Source organism: Lontra canadensis, unplaced genomic scaffold (genome assembly GCF_010015895.1).
Source record: "Lontra canadensis isolate GAN:19392208 unplaced genomic scaffold, GSC_riverotter_1.0 scaffold68, whole genome shotgun sequence".
NCBI classification, from domain to species: domain Eukaryota; kingdom Metazoa; phylum Chordata; class Mammalia; order Carnivora; family Mustelidae; genus Lontra; species Lontra canadensis.
This window is the reverse complement of record NW_022631062.1, coordinates 6,384,217-6,398,942: the sequence shown is the minus strand read 5'-3', so window position 1 is coordinate 6,398,942 and position 14,726 is coordinate 6,384,217.

Below are 14,726 nucleotides of genomic sequence, written 5' to 3'. Positions count from 1 at the left end.
TTCGTGACCCAGCCTGTGAAGCGTGAGGAAGGAGCATGGTGCCGTGGCCATCCGTTTTTCCGTCTCGGCCACGGGGACAAGACAGATCCCGGGAAGAGCTGTTCCCGGAGATTGTTGGAAGTGACAATTGTCAGCCGCCTGCTGAGGGCCTGGGGCCTCTTGGGCATTCAGCACCCGTGGGGATCCTGGTGCGTCTCCTCCCCAGCGCTGATGGGAACTCGTTTACCGTAAATGTGCTTAAGGAGGTCTGCAGTGTGATCTATGTGACCGAGGGACAAATGTCCGCTTTCGAGGGAGGCCGGGAGAAATTCCCACTAACCCCTGCTTTAAGCAGCAGACATTTACCGTCTCGAGGTTCCGGAGGCTGGACGCCCAAAATGCGGGCGTCGGTCGGGGCAGGCTCTGTCCAGAGCCTCTAGACAAAGCCTTTCTCGTAGCTTCTGAGGGTTGCCTGCGGTGCCTGTCATGTCCTGTCCTGCGGACACAGCCGTGCTCTTCCGCCTCCAGCAGCACGCGGCCGTCTTCCGCTGTCTCTCTGTGTCCTGTGAGATCAGTCACGGAGCTTAGGGGCACCTCATTCGGTATAAGCTGATTTGGTGTTTCTGATCCCATCTGTGAGCCCCGTTTCCAAATAAGGTCCCACCCCGAGGGTCCAGGTAGACACGGATTGGGGGCGGGGGTGACTGTTCCGCGCAGCATGACACCGGCGGACCCCGGCGGAAGGCGAGGGGCTGCCTGACGCTGGGAGTTGTCTGTGCCGTCGGGCAGGTGTGTGTCTTCGGTGAATGTAGTGTCTGCTGTCGCTGCGTTTGTGCGCGTCTGAGGTCTTGGTTTTATTAAAGGAAAGCCCTGAAGGTCCGCAGGCCTGTTTGCAACCGCAGTCCTCAGACTGCTGTATTGTTGAGCACACTGATGTCGTCCTTTCGGTGTTGGAGAAGCCGTCTCAGAGGGGGTGCGCACGCGGTGTTCTCTCTCTCAGCAGCCGGAGCTGGGGTCTGGCGGCCGCAGGACGACATCCCTGTTCTCCCGATCACGCCACCGCCCAGGTGCGGAGTCCGCCTCCCACGGGCTGCCCAGAGTCAGCGTCTCTTCGCGTCGCCAGCCTTCCTTGTCCTGCTGCCTGTCCCCTCTCCGCACCTGCTGTGGCCCGCTGGGCCCCTGCTCAGACCCGAGGGGCCCGGCTGTTTGCTGCGGGTGCCACGTTCTCCCGTGCAACCCCCGCACGTAAGCCTAGTCTGGAGCACCCCTAGATGGTGCCTGGGAGTGCGAGCCTGGGGGCCTCCTGTGCTGGGAGCCCCTCGCCGTGGGTCGGACACAGGCAGACCTCCTCCGAGAAGGAGCAGGTCAGCTCGTGCACAACACAGTACCCGGCTGGCTGTCGCGGTGGGACGGTCGTACGAACAAATGTGGGATCCCCTGAGCGTGAGCGTGTTGGAGCGCTTTGTGTTCTTGCTGCTGCGCATCGTGCCTGTGCACACACACACACACACACACACACACACGTGTTTCCATCTATATACGTGTGTGTGCACGTCATACGTATTTTATCCCGCCGCACCGGCAGATTGTACTAAGCGCTCTAGGATGGCAAGCTCCACCAGCTAAACTCGACAGATTTACCCCACGAATGCTCCACGCCGCTCGTAGTCACACGCACAGGGAGACACATGTTCCCGACGGGGCCGCGTGGCAAAGTGATGTCCACGGCTGTGCTCGGGAGCATGGCCGGATGAGCCAACGTGCAGGGAAGGGACCCTCGTCTTTCAGTCCCTCCGGCTGCCAGCTCTGCCCGCACCACTTCCCCTCCCCTGCATTTCTGTGCCAGCTCCCGCCTGCTTCCCTCTCCCCAGCACCCCTGCCGACCAGGGATCCAAGCCTCTGCTCCTCCCGCGCTGCAGAGACATAGGGTTTTCCTGGCAGCCAGTCACCTCATTACATGCATCGCCCACCCTGGCCCCCACAGGATGCGCGCTTCAGCATGCCTGCCGGCTGCAACGTGTTCCTGGAAGGCAGTGTGGAAAGAGCACGCCGTGAGCAGGAGGGTCAGTGACACTGGTGCGCTAAGCACGCGTGTCCATCCAGCCCCCGGACCAGGAGGCCAGAGTCCCCTCACCGCTGCTCTCTCTGCCGCGCTCCACTCCCTCTCGGAAGCTCAGTGCTGTGTCGGGGTCAGGTTCTGACTCCCCCGTGACCCATGTGGTCTAGCATCCGCGTCTGCTACTTTTTTCCCCACGAGGAAAACCACAGCACCGGCTTCTCCCTTGTGCCCACGAATGCCCCCAGACCCGCATGAAGGGCCTTTCCTCCTGCTCGTATTGCTGCTCCCTCACTTCTCTACTGACCCTCTGTCCTCCCAGAGCCCGTCGTAAGGCTGGGCGGGGACGAGAAAGCTCGCTGACCGCCCACCTGCTTGCCGTGCCCCTGCTCTCTGCCGCTCGCCTCTCCACCTGCAGCGCGCGGGGCTGTCTTCCCGGGTCTGTTCGGTGGAAGGCTTCTTGAGAACAGCGTTCCTGTCCGCCGCCGTCACCGAGCAGGATGTGGAACGGTGTACACAGAGCCGTGCGTGCCTGCCTGTGCGCGTGTGCTTGCGTGCGTGTCCTAGAAGGATTTGTCTCACACCTTCGACGTGCACATGGGGCTCGGGGGTCAATATGGAACCCTACAGACGAGAGTCCGCCGGCTAGGTGAGTGCTTGCGGAGTGAGTCAGGCAGGCAGCCAACAAATGCAGCTCACCGTCTGGGCCCCCCGCTCAACCCTGACCCCCCAAGATGATGAGTGCAAAGGACAGCTTTCACATTGCACTGCTCTGTCATGTGGACCACGTGACCGAGAGTGTCGGGAAGGCCATGTGTCAACCGGTACCCCCGCTGCGAACGCTGCTCACGACTCCGCGCGCTCACTGCAGTGATGGGACCGTGCACGTGCCCCACGGGACCCCTGCTGCTGTCCATTTGCAGACAGCACCCGTGCCCCCTCCTCACTGGTCTCCCAGTATTGTCTCCACTCCTCAACCCATTGTCCGCTCGCCAGGCAGATCTGCTCGACACACAAGACACATCTGGTCGCTGCAGTAGCGAGAGGTCGTCTGAGACATTCTGGAGTTTCTCGGGTGAATCTCAGCCTCCCTCATGGTCTCTGAGCTTTCAAGAACCTGGGCCTCCGGTTCTCTGGGCTCTTGCTCTCTGGGATCACGTTGCATCAGCCTTCCCTTTCTGAACGGCACCTCGTCTGCACGGGAGATTTCACTGAATCGCGCTTCCTGCCCGAGCATGGCACTCGGCCTCTGGGAGGAGCATTCCGTGCGTCCCGTGTGAGCAGGAAGCAATTTGTCTTCCCTCGGACGCACACCGTACTCCCGTACATGGCTGTCGCTAACCCCCACCGTAGGACTTGTTTCTTGACAGCACTTTTCATAATCGGAAGTAGAGCTAACTGGTTACTGATTGGTTATTGCCTGCCCCCCGGTCAGTGTGTCTTGTTCCTGTGTTGGAGCTCATGTGTCACATCCATAACAGGCGCTCAGTAAACACGTCTGCAGAGAGGACAAGTGGGTGCGTCCTGGCGGATGAAACACACCCAGTCGTGGTGTCCTCCAGGCTGGCGTGTGTCTCTTGTGTGCACACACACGTACCGTGATTGCGTAGTGTCCTCCTGTCGAAGTTCTGACTACGTGGGCTGTCTTCGGGTACTCACTGGTGCTCGTTTACACCAAGATAATCTGCTTCATCCCACACCGCCTTCAATGGGTTCACCTGGCGTTGGAGGACTGCGTTCCTTTCTACTTCATTTTAAAAAGCTTCGCAGAGCACATACGTGCATTTTCATCAACTTTGCCAAGAACTCGGTGGACCTGCTCATTTTCGACCTGCTTTTCATTTTCAAGCTCCATTATTTCTGATACTTTTGAGAAGCGAAGGTAGTAATATCACATGCCTCTTGACACTTGAGTTCGTCGGACGCTTGTCTCTTCTTCTTTGCTACTTTTTGAAGTTTAGGGAATGTGTTTTCACGTGTTTGGGGTTTCGGCCCCAGTAATTCTGTTCGTTTTCGCTTTGCTTTGTTTTCTGTTTGTCCCTACGGTGTACGTTGGCTTTCTGCCCCTGTCTTCATCTGCTTTCTCCCTGCATCTCAGCTTTCACCTAAATAATGCCTGCTCACAATACCGGATGCAGACGTTCTTTGCATTAATAAAAGGAAAAATAACGACCCTGAAAGGTGGCCGTGGAAGGGTAATGATAGGCCTTTGGGACTAAGGACTATAATCAAGCCAGTATGTACTGCTAAGATCCGGGACTATTTTAATCTTATTTAGTATACGATAGATAAAACGCTGTCTTCAGTGTACATTTAAGTACTGCCTGGTTTGTCTCTCAAACCCAATACAATTATTTGTTTCTCAGTTTGACTGCCCTGAGACTAGACGAGCTTCCTACGAACCTGACAGGGAATGGATGCCAAGTTATTTTTATTTGAGTCCTAACCAAGAGTATGTGATGAGCACGCGTGCGTTATGGAGACAAATAGAGCATTGTAATAAGGAATTAGCAAGCAGACCTACCACGGCGAAGGGACTGCATTGGTATAAAATACAGCCCACTTAGCACTGTAATTTACTCTTCCGACCTACTTTGTTTTGTCAAAAAGGGAAGTGAGAACAAGACAGGACAGGCAGAATAATGCGGGAAGAGATCAGTGGAAAAATTTGGGAAGAGTCTAGACATTTAGAGTTTTTAAGAAAATCTCAAAAGTCACCTACCCCAGCCTTTTTTGCTAGCTATGATGATGAGATAAATGATTTGCTCTAATTCGTCCATGATTATATTCATACGGTTGATAAGGATTGTACCATGTGTGCTCAGGATTCTGTGTGGCACGGTCAGCGTAACGTCAGCGGGGATGGGAGGGTCCGGAATCGGCAGTGTGATGACACAAACGTAAGGATCAGGGAAGGGATCTGGTTCAGTCTCCCGTGGTGGAGATGACTGCATTCCCGTTGGAAGATAATGGAAGGTGGGGGAGGGGGTCACCTTAAGAAACTGAAGGAACTACTAAAGCAGGCAGACGTGTACACCAGCAAAACATGTCTGCAGGACGCGGGGTTCTCACCTTGACATGGAGTCCCCGGCTGGGTCACGGGGCCACGGAGCATGGATGGTGACCGACTAGAGCAGCTGAACCGGTGTTAAGAGGACTGGGGTGTCAGGAATAGTCCAAGACAAGCGCTCAGGCCCAATGAGCCTGTCATCTGGTCTAGCGTAAAAGGTGGTGGTCCAGGAAAGGGTCGGCATGGGATTCCCTGTAGCCACGGCGGGACCTCCTCTGTGTGCTGGCTTGGTCATCCAGTCCCTTGAGTCGCAGGTCTAGATTAGTGCGAGACCCCGGGGCAGCTGGACATGGAGGTGACGCAAATATCTCTAACGGGAGGAGAGAAGAATGTGGGAACCAGGCAAGGCCAGAAGGATTTTTGCTATCACCATCATCATCATCATTACTATTATTCATGATTATTATATGTGTCTCTCTAAGGACCATGAAGCCCTCAAATATAAAAGGAGCAGAACTGATGTTAACTTAATGTATGCAATCGCTTCCTGTATATCAGTTCTTAACGCACTTGACCATGTCATGAACTGGTAAAGCTATAATGAACTTCCACGAAACACTCCCACGAGCCCAGTGTCACACCGTGAAGATGCCACCTTAAGGGGGCTCCTCGAGGCTTCTAGTCTGTCGGTGTATTTCCGCTCGCTCCACGGACGCCTGGTCAGCCAGCATGCGTGCCCACTTAGGCCAGTCCACACATAAACAAGGCTGCTCTGAGAGGCGCAGAGGCCCTGACACCTACGTCACCGTAGTCTGAGTGACCCCTGGAAGAAATAATGATGATTTCCAGGCATCTGGAGGGGGTCAGCGGACTCACTCGCCACTAAGAGACCGCTGAAGTCTAAAATAATTTGTCCCCAATTCCAGTCCCGTGAAACCTTACGGAGATACGGTATCTGGCTCTTTGGAACAGCTTCTCGGTAGCCCAGACCACTCTGAAGTCTGGAGCCTGTATGTAGCCGCACACCTAGGGTGACGGAATTTCACGCAGAGGCAGGGGACAGGAGGAGGTGGCTTGGGAAAGGGGCCCACGACTTGGAGAATTGTTCTTGAAAACCAGCAATCGCTTATGGAATGTCTCCCTCTAGTAAAAAAATGGGCTGTAGTGAATGTCACGGTGTAGCCGATGATCCCAGCACTTTGCATGGAGCCGTAAACGCATTTGACGTTGGTGTGGGTATGTACTTTTATGTATCGGTGTTGCTAGGAAGACACAGTCGTAGTCTGTGCACCCGGAATTTGCAAGTGACGCGGCCGTGTGGTTCAGGCTGGAAGTCCCTGGGGACCGTGAATCTGAGTCGCTGGTCAAGGCTGTAGTCTCTGACGGCTCTGGAAGACAGCGCTCCGCTTCTGTGGCTGATGGCCCGGCCCCCGGTTTCTCGTTGCGTGGGTTTCCCCATCGGACCTGCGTGAGTGTTCTCCCGGCGAGGCCCCCGGCGTCCTCCCAAGCGAGAGATCCAGCAGAATGCGGAAGGGAGACTACAGTACCCTCCACCCAAGGCTGGACGGTCGCATGCCGTCATCTGTGCAGTCTTGCTATGCCAGCCAGCCCCACCCGGCAAGGCAGGGGACGCTGCACGCACACGGACACCGCGCCGGAGGGACCGCTGGGGGCTTTCTTGGAAGCTGGCTGATAAAACCACGTGCAGAATAACGCGACTTCAGACTGTGATAGGTGGGATGCGGCTGTCCACATCACCACTAACCACAAGTGGTTGTCAAGTATGAAGGGCAGGCTTGCGTAGCGCACCTGAGTTTTTAGAGATAAGTCACGGTGCACGTAAAGAGGCCTCACGTTTCCTATTATAGAGAGATTGCAAGAGGGTTAAACCAGTGCTGTCCCATACACCGAGAGTCACCCAGACAAGCCGCTTACATAGCTATACGCTTCCTAGAAGAAGCAGGCGAAAGTAATTTGAACAGCACAGCTCACGGCCCCAGTTCATCTAAGATATTATGATTCCAACCCATAGTCGGTACAGCAGTATTTGTTTTACGGCGTCCGGAATCTAGTCTGTATTTCGCGCTCAGTGCACAGGACCGTCGGGGAGCCACACTGAATGCGTGGGAACTGAGGCTGACTGGGGGGTGGGGGGAGACCCCGTGCGCTCTCTCACCACGGCAGACCTGATCAACTGGGGACATCTCTGTGTCGCTGCTCTGCCTCTTCGAGTGCTGCTGTAAACAGGAGGCACTAACAGGTGGCTGCTCAGTCCACCGGGTCTCTACCAGCATCTCCGAGCGGCCCCACATCCGCCATAACCGTACACCAGCCATGGGGAGAATGAGGGTCTCACGTAGCTCATGGCCGGAGATGCTGTTTGACACCCGTTCTGTCTCTGTGTCCCGCATCGGGTAACCTGCCCGTCCTGGGACTGGCCACGGTGGTTAGTATCACAGGGTCTGTGGGTGTCCCAGACCACATTGTGTGTTAAGAGGTGGGAGTCAGTTGCCAAAAAAAAAAAAAAAAAACAATCAGACCCCTGTTAGCAAGCCTTGTAGGAGGCTCTAGAGAAAAGCAGGGGCACGAATGAACACACGTCCACAGTCCGCATGGCCCGTTGAAGGGTAAGGGCAGATGTCTGGGTTCCATCCCTCAGTGTGCTCAGCAGGAAAGACGAGGCAGACGGAGGACCACCAGAGCTCCGGATCCGCGGCGAGGACCACCTACCCAACTCTGGGCTGCGGTTCATACAACTATGGTAGCTCCCAAGATCCGTGCCCCACTTGTCATTCACTCACATTGTGCCAGTGGCCGCCGTCAGTCTCTACAGACAAAAGTCGCATCTTCAGTTTGCAGAGTGATAGAACATGCAGTTGAAAGTAAGCATCCTCTTGTGCGGTAAGGAAACAACTCTACGTGGTATGTATTTTCAGAAACTCGAGCATTACTCAAGACTTTGGTGTGAACATTGAAAGGCCTCCTAGAACCTTAAAACTGTTTCTTCCTTAAAGACACATTTCAAAGGTCTGTTCTTCCCCAGTGTTTGAGTAAATGGATCTCCTAGGGAGTATCAGGTGAATATGACTGGATTTATTGGATTTTATAAAACGACTTGAGCAAAAATTCCAGTTCTGCAAGAGGCCAAGTCAAGTAAAAGGAATTCCTTAAAAGAAACAAAGGAATGGATCAGCTCCTACTCCGTGTTGCACTATAATCGAACTGGGTTAAGAAGTATGTTTCCACAGGGACAAAGACAAGATGGTTTCTTTTTCTTTTTTTTTTTTTTTTAAGGAAAAATGTGTTAGGGTGGGAAGACTGTAGATGGTATTTTTTTCCTTCAGAAGTCGTATGTTGATGTTATAAAAGCATGTGTGCGAGTTTTAAAAGAAAATGTGTTTGTTACATCCATGACTCACAACCTATGTTAGGAACTTCCCCAAAGTTGGAGAACAAGGAGGGGAGAGAGTCACACAGAGAGAGGAGAGAGACACTGTTTTCTTGCACTCTGAGTCTGTCGCCATAGATCCTGTGTCGTCTTCCAGAACATTCTTAGGAAGGCGGAGGAAACTTATCCAAAGACGCACGAGGTAAGGAGCCGCAGAAAAGTCCGCGGTCTGGGAAACTGGGCGTCTTCTGATACGGAGGGGATAGTCCGCCTTACGCGTACATGGTGCTCACTTGTTTGAGCTCCACACTGAGAGCCGGTGGCATGTGCAGCGTCCTTCCTCTCCTCTGTATTTTCTACATTATCCCCAAAACCACTTTTCTCAAACTAAGAGTGAGGGGCGGAGACAAGAAGGGAGATTTTTCTATTTCGGCAACAGGAGTGCGTTCTCGTCCTGCGTGCAGTTCAACCGAAACTTTCCCAAGCAGAACCAAAATAGCTCCCACGGGATTTCAAACGATGAGAATCAAGCCCAGATGGCCTGGACAGAGTATGGTAACTCTGATGCTATTACTGTGGTCCACTGAGATGACAGATTTGCATTCTTCTGGTTCTACTTATAATTAGTCTTTTTAAGAGGTCTGTCTGCTCCCAAGTGTCTTTCCCTCTGCCCTGCCTGGGCATGAAGTTCTCTCCCCCCAACCCGAGTCATTCCCTGGACAAAGGAATGGAGGGTTTGAAGGCCCTTGTTCCATAGTACGTATGGCTGTAGAGCAGGTGAGACCGTAACCCAATGTGCCCTATACTGAAGGTACTGGCAGGTTTCTGAGGGGCCTAGAGGATGCGAGAGTGGTGTTCCGTGTGTGGGCATGCACCTGGAAAGAAAGGAAGTGCAGGTCCTCTCCCTGCCACTAAGTCCCCATTTGCTGGTTCCAGAACAACAGCTCACCGACGTGTCTTCTCCCTTCTCCGTCTACACTCGTAGTTCCCCTCATCTGTTGGGAGCAGGCCTCTGTCATGATGAAGCCCGGTCAGGCCATAGGGTCTTTGCCTTCTGCTCAAGTCAGAAGGCCTGTGTCTGGAGTTTCTGAGTTTCTGGGCATATTCTCACATCATCTTCTTTGGATCAAAGCAGCCTTTTTCTTCTTCCTTCCTTTTTTTTCTTTTTCTTTTCTTTTCTTTCTTTTTTTTTTTTTAATAAGTCTTTGTCAAATCTGTGCTTTTCTTCCTCTGTGAATAAGTCTTGGCACTCCAGATGCGGACCCCGTGCTCACATTCCACTACCGATACTCGGGTGGCCTGAGGGAAGGAGAACCTTCCTGTTCTTCCGCAGCGGATGAACAGAGAGCTGTAAGAGCCAAATGTCTTCATTGTCTTTTCTTCTGATAACTTCAGCGAATGAGATCTTCTGTTGGCTCTGTGCAGTGTGTGCTAGAAAATCCCCAGGAATGAAGATGACTTCTTGTTAGTTAACATGTGGCATCTACAGATTGGTGTCCTGTAAATATTTCCCTGTTGAAAGGTGGTAATGGCATAAAAGGAGTGAAAAGGGTAAGCGGGATTATAGTCAGCATGCGTCTACATCGCAAACATGCAGGGCAGTATCAAGTCATCAGGATTTTCTAAACCCATTCTAAGCAGCCAGGACCAGCTCACACAGGATTCCAAACACTAATTAAAGAATGTTTCCATGTTGAGGCGCCTGGATGGCTCAGTGGGTTAAAGCCTCTGCCTTCGGCTCAGGTCATGATCTCAGGGTCCTGGGATCGAGCCCCGCATCGGGCTCTCTGCTCAGTGGGGAGCCTGCTTCCTTCTCTTTGCCTGCCTCTGCCTACTTGTGATCTCTGTCTGTCAAATAAATAAATAAATCTTTAAAAAAAAAAAAAAAAAGAATGTTTCCATGTTGCCACCAACACTCCCTTGATTGGGTTTAGCACAACACAACATAGCTAACACAGGTCTCATCAGAGCCTTTTTTCCCAGGCGCATGGTGGTATTTCTGTAATGGCGCCCCTGAGATATATTTACGTACCATAAAATTCGCTTTGAAGTGTACCTTTCGGTATTTTGCGGAGTTGTGCCACCTGTATCATACTCTCATTTCAGAATATTTTCGTCACCCGTAAACCAACTGGAAGCTTTTAGCGGTCACCCCTGTCGTCCCTCCTCCCGGTCCCTGGCCACCCCTCGTGCACTCTCTGTCTCTATGCATTTGTCTGTCCTGGACAGTTTATGCAAATCGGGTTACACGACATGTGGGTTTTGGTGACAGGCTTCTTTCCTTCGGCGTGTTTTTGCATTTCATCCATATTTGAAGAAGTACCAGCTACCTTGCTCTTTACTGCTGGATAGAGGTTTCGTCGGTCATTTCTCAGCCCCTCAGCCCCGGTTTGCCCCTCCGTACAGGCTCCGCCATGAGCCACGGAATCCCTTTGAGCAGCTGTCCGTGGCACAGGAGCACGGTGATAAGTTATCTCAGTAGGGGCGCTGGAGGGATGCGGCCAAGAGAAGTGGGCCTGGAGCTCCCCAAGCAGGTGCATGGGGGAGAGGGGAGATGGGGCAGAGGGGAGATGGGGATGTGAGGACGTCACGGGGAGCCTCCCCAGCCGCGGGATGCTGACCCTGAGCAACCTTGACTCCTGGGCCCGGCGATAAGCTGACCCCAGCCCACTCAACTCCGAAACCTGAGTCGTCACTCAGGGTCCCACCGCAGGCAGTTATCCTTCCGCGAACTCCCGTATGGCCTTGCCGGCTGGGTGCTGACCACCTGCGCCCCCACCTGCGTTCTGGGGGCGGCCTGCACTGTGCCCAGCAGCTGCAGACCAGCTCTGGCCTGATCAAAGCAGCACGCGTGTTCACGCTCTGGCCACAGAGCCGTGCTCCCTCCAAGAAGTTCAAACCCTTTCCCAGTCCGCCTTTGCTTGGGCGCTCTCCCCGAGGCCGGGAGCACCATGGAGCGTGTCTGTATGTCTGCTCATTCCTCATCCGTCCTAGCTGAGAATTTGTTGCATTGAACTTCCCCTGTCCGACCAAATCCATGCTTCCCGTGTCCTGATGGGCCCAGACTGCTGGACAATGTGTTGAATGGGCGTAGCAAGCACTGTTTATCCGGTCTTCCGTGGCTGGGCTCCTTGCGTTGTTTCCTTCTGCTGGGCTTTTGGGAAAATGTGGCTGTGAACGTTGGTGTGCAAGTCTTTGTGTGGACACGTGCCTTCCTTTCTCGTGGGGGGACCCTTAGGAGTTGAATTGCTGGGCACATGGGATGTGGCACTCTTGAAGAAACTGGCAAAGTTCTGTGCACAGTGGCACCCGGTCTTTACCTCCCAGCAGCAGATGCGGGCTCTGGTTTCTCGGTGCCCCCACCTACACGTGTTACGGTCTTTTCTGATGGTCCCGTTCTAGTGTATCTTACTGAACGTTCACAGTACTGTAGGCGAACATGAAGATGGAGGGCAAGCCTGAGAGCTGCGTGCACCCTTCAGAAGCGAGGGCTAAGCCTTGTCTGTTATTTTGTTCACGTCCTTACCCGGAGTTGAAGCGGGCAGTTCCCTCTGGGCTGCGCTGATGACCGTGCTCCCGTGGGTGGCTTGGCGGTAGGCATTAGGAGCGCAAACTCTCGCTTTCCTGGGGACCGCAGGTGGCAGCAGACTTTGTTTCCAGAAAGACTTCACATAAACTCCAATAAGCTCATGTGAAGAAAAGTTTGAGCCAAAGGACAATTTGACTTGTGTCTTTTCAAGCAGCGTTATTATTTTTGTGTGTGGTACGAGCTTTAAAACTAACTCATCTGTCGGTCCAGAAACAACATTGAATCTCTAATTTCTAGGCGGTGCATGTGGGCCCAGTACCACTTCCAGGAATGGAGGAGTCCTCTCAGCCCGTTTGGAATAAAGGGGATCTCTCCTTGGCTGCGGTATAGGTGTCCTGGTTTTCCTCCAGGGTGGTTGAAATTCAGGCAGTTCTGTGGGGTTCCCAAATTCTGCTGGAAGACCCTCTGGCTCTCACGCGCAACTTAACGCTTTGAACCCCCACCCACTCTCGTGGCTCGCACGGCCAACCAGCTTCGTCGGTCTGGAGAGACTTAAATGGCGTCGACAAGACTTAGATGAGAGGGGAGAACTAAAAAAAATTTCTTGACCACGTTGGATTTTGCTGAGATGCTCACATCACAAGCCCCCTCCTCGCCGTCCCGTGTGAGATTGTACTCAGTCGTACTGAGGGGGTGACCATGATGGGCTCATCAGGGTTGTAGATTAAAAAAAAAAAAAAAAAGTCACATACATTGGAAACTGTTCACTTTTTGTTTTGAATTGTTAAAAAAAAATTTTGACGAGAACATGCATCAGGGTGGGGGAGGGGCAGACGGAGAAGGAGAGAGACTGTGAAGCCGGTTCCACGCTGACCACAGACCCGGACTTGACCTGGGGCCCGACCTCACAGCCCTGAGTTCATGGCCCGAGCCAAAGTCAGGAGTCACACCCATCAGCGACGGATCCGCCCAGGGGCCCCCGACTCTACCTTTCAATCCTGCCTTGATCTGTAGCCTGTCCCAGGGTCAGACGCCAAGTCCGCACGTGGAGACAGAAAGCTTCGTGGTGGTGGACGCGGCTCCCGCGAGTTTGCTTCTGGTGGTGGACTGTGCCCGTGCTGAAGGAGAGCAGAGAACGGAAAGAAACGTGCCCGTGCTGTGGCCCTTTGGGCTTCCCTATGTCCAAAAGCCAATGAAACTGCAGATCGTTGGCAACAAGGTAATTCTTAGTAAGCGCACAGCGGGTTATCGTGACGCTACCTCCATTTCTTTAATTTTGGGTACAGTTGACACGCAAAGTTACATCAGTTCCGGGTGTACCCGGTAGTGATTTGACAAGTGTGTACGTGCACGTCGTGCTCCCCGAACGTATACCCCCGGCTGTCTGGGTACGGCAGTCTTGCGACACCGTTGGCTGTGGTCCCGGTGCCGGGCCGTTGGCTCCCGTGTCCTGTTTGTTCCATAACTGCGAGCCTGGTCCTCCCACCCACCGGCACCCGTTTTGCCCCCTGCCCGCCCTAGCGGCCCTCAGTGTGTTCTTGGGATTTACAGATCTCCTTCTGCTTGTCCTAACTCTGCATTTACAGACAGAACTGTCAGATCGTGAGAAATAGTATCATTTTATGTCACGAACTTGTCACCTCACAGTATGTCATTTGAATATGATCCTTTTCAATGTCCTGTTTATTTGATACGGTCTTAGAAATGTGAAAATAGTTAAATGTAACCTGTGGGTTTCGGAGTGCCTGGGGGGCTCAGGCAGGCGAGTGTCTGACTCTTGATCTCAGCTCACGATTTGCTCTCAGGTCATGGGTTCACGCCCTGTGTTGGGCTCCACACTGGGATGGAGCCTCCGTAAAATTAACACCACCAATGACAACGATCACCTCAATAAAATGTGGGTTTTAGTGGAAGTACGGTGCTGACTTGAAAATAGCGCTATCTATTCTGAGTGATTATGAACATCATTTACTGTAAAGGCTTTGTAGGTCTTTGTTTTCCGGGTATCCGTTATTTATTTAGGTATTTGACTACTTCTTAGGTGTCGCTTCAGTAAAATTACAGTCTTCAGTGTTCCGTGGTGAGTCTTTACATTGAACATCACAGAGGTTTAGACAGAAGATCCACCCGTGTGAATATAGGACTTTGATGTCGTAACACCGAAAAAGGAAACTTTTGGCCGGTCCAGTATGTTTATATTTTAAGTGTTAATGTTTTAAACAATGTGATCTCCACATGTTTCTGTACGTTGTTGAGGCAGAAGCAGTCTTTGGGAAGGTGGTTAAAGTAATGGCCTTGGGGACCCGGGGCCCGTAGTTCAGAGACAGACGCCCACTCTGGCAGGAGTACCAAAAAGCATGCTTCTCCCCCTTACCTGGTTTTCCAGATCTTGGTTGTGAAGTCACATCACCAGCGCATCTTTAGAAAACCAAAACATGAAAGAAAGTTATATTTTGCATGTTTTGTCGTCTGATTCAAGCAGCGTTATTATTTTAGGAGAAAGATTTAGATCAATAGCTCCCAAGTCAAAGGAAACAAGAGTGCGGTGAGGAAGGCACGTTTCTGGAAAAAGAGCATTGCGCGTACCTTAAGTGTATTCTGTATTTGCCCTTGGGATTCCGTATCTAAGAATCCGGCTTATCGCGCATTTAAACAATAATGTAGACCAAGATGTAAATGCAAAGATGTTTCTGTGTAAAGATTTGTTATTAAAAAAAAAGATAAGTCAAACAAAATATCTCACATCATACAGCTCTATTGTTTG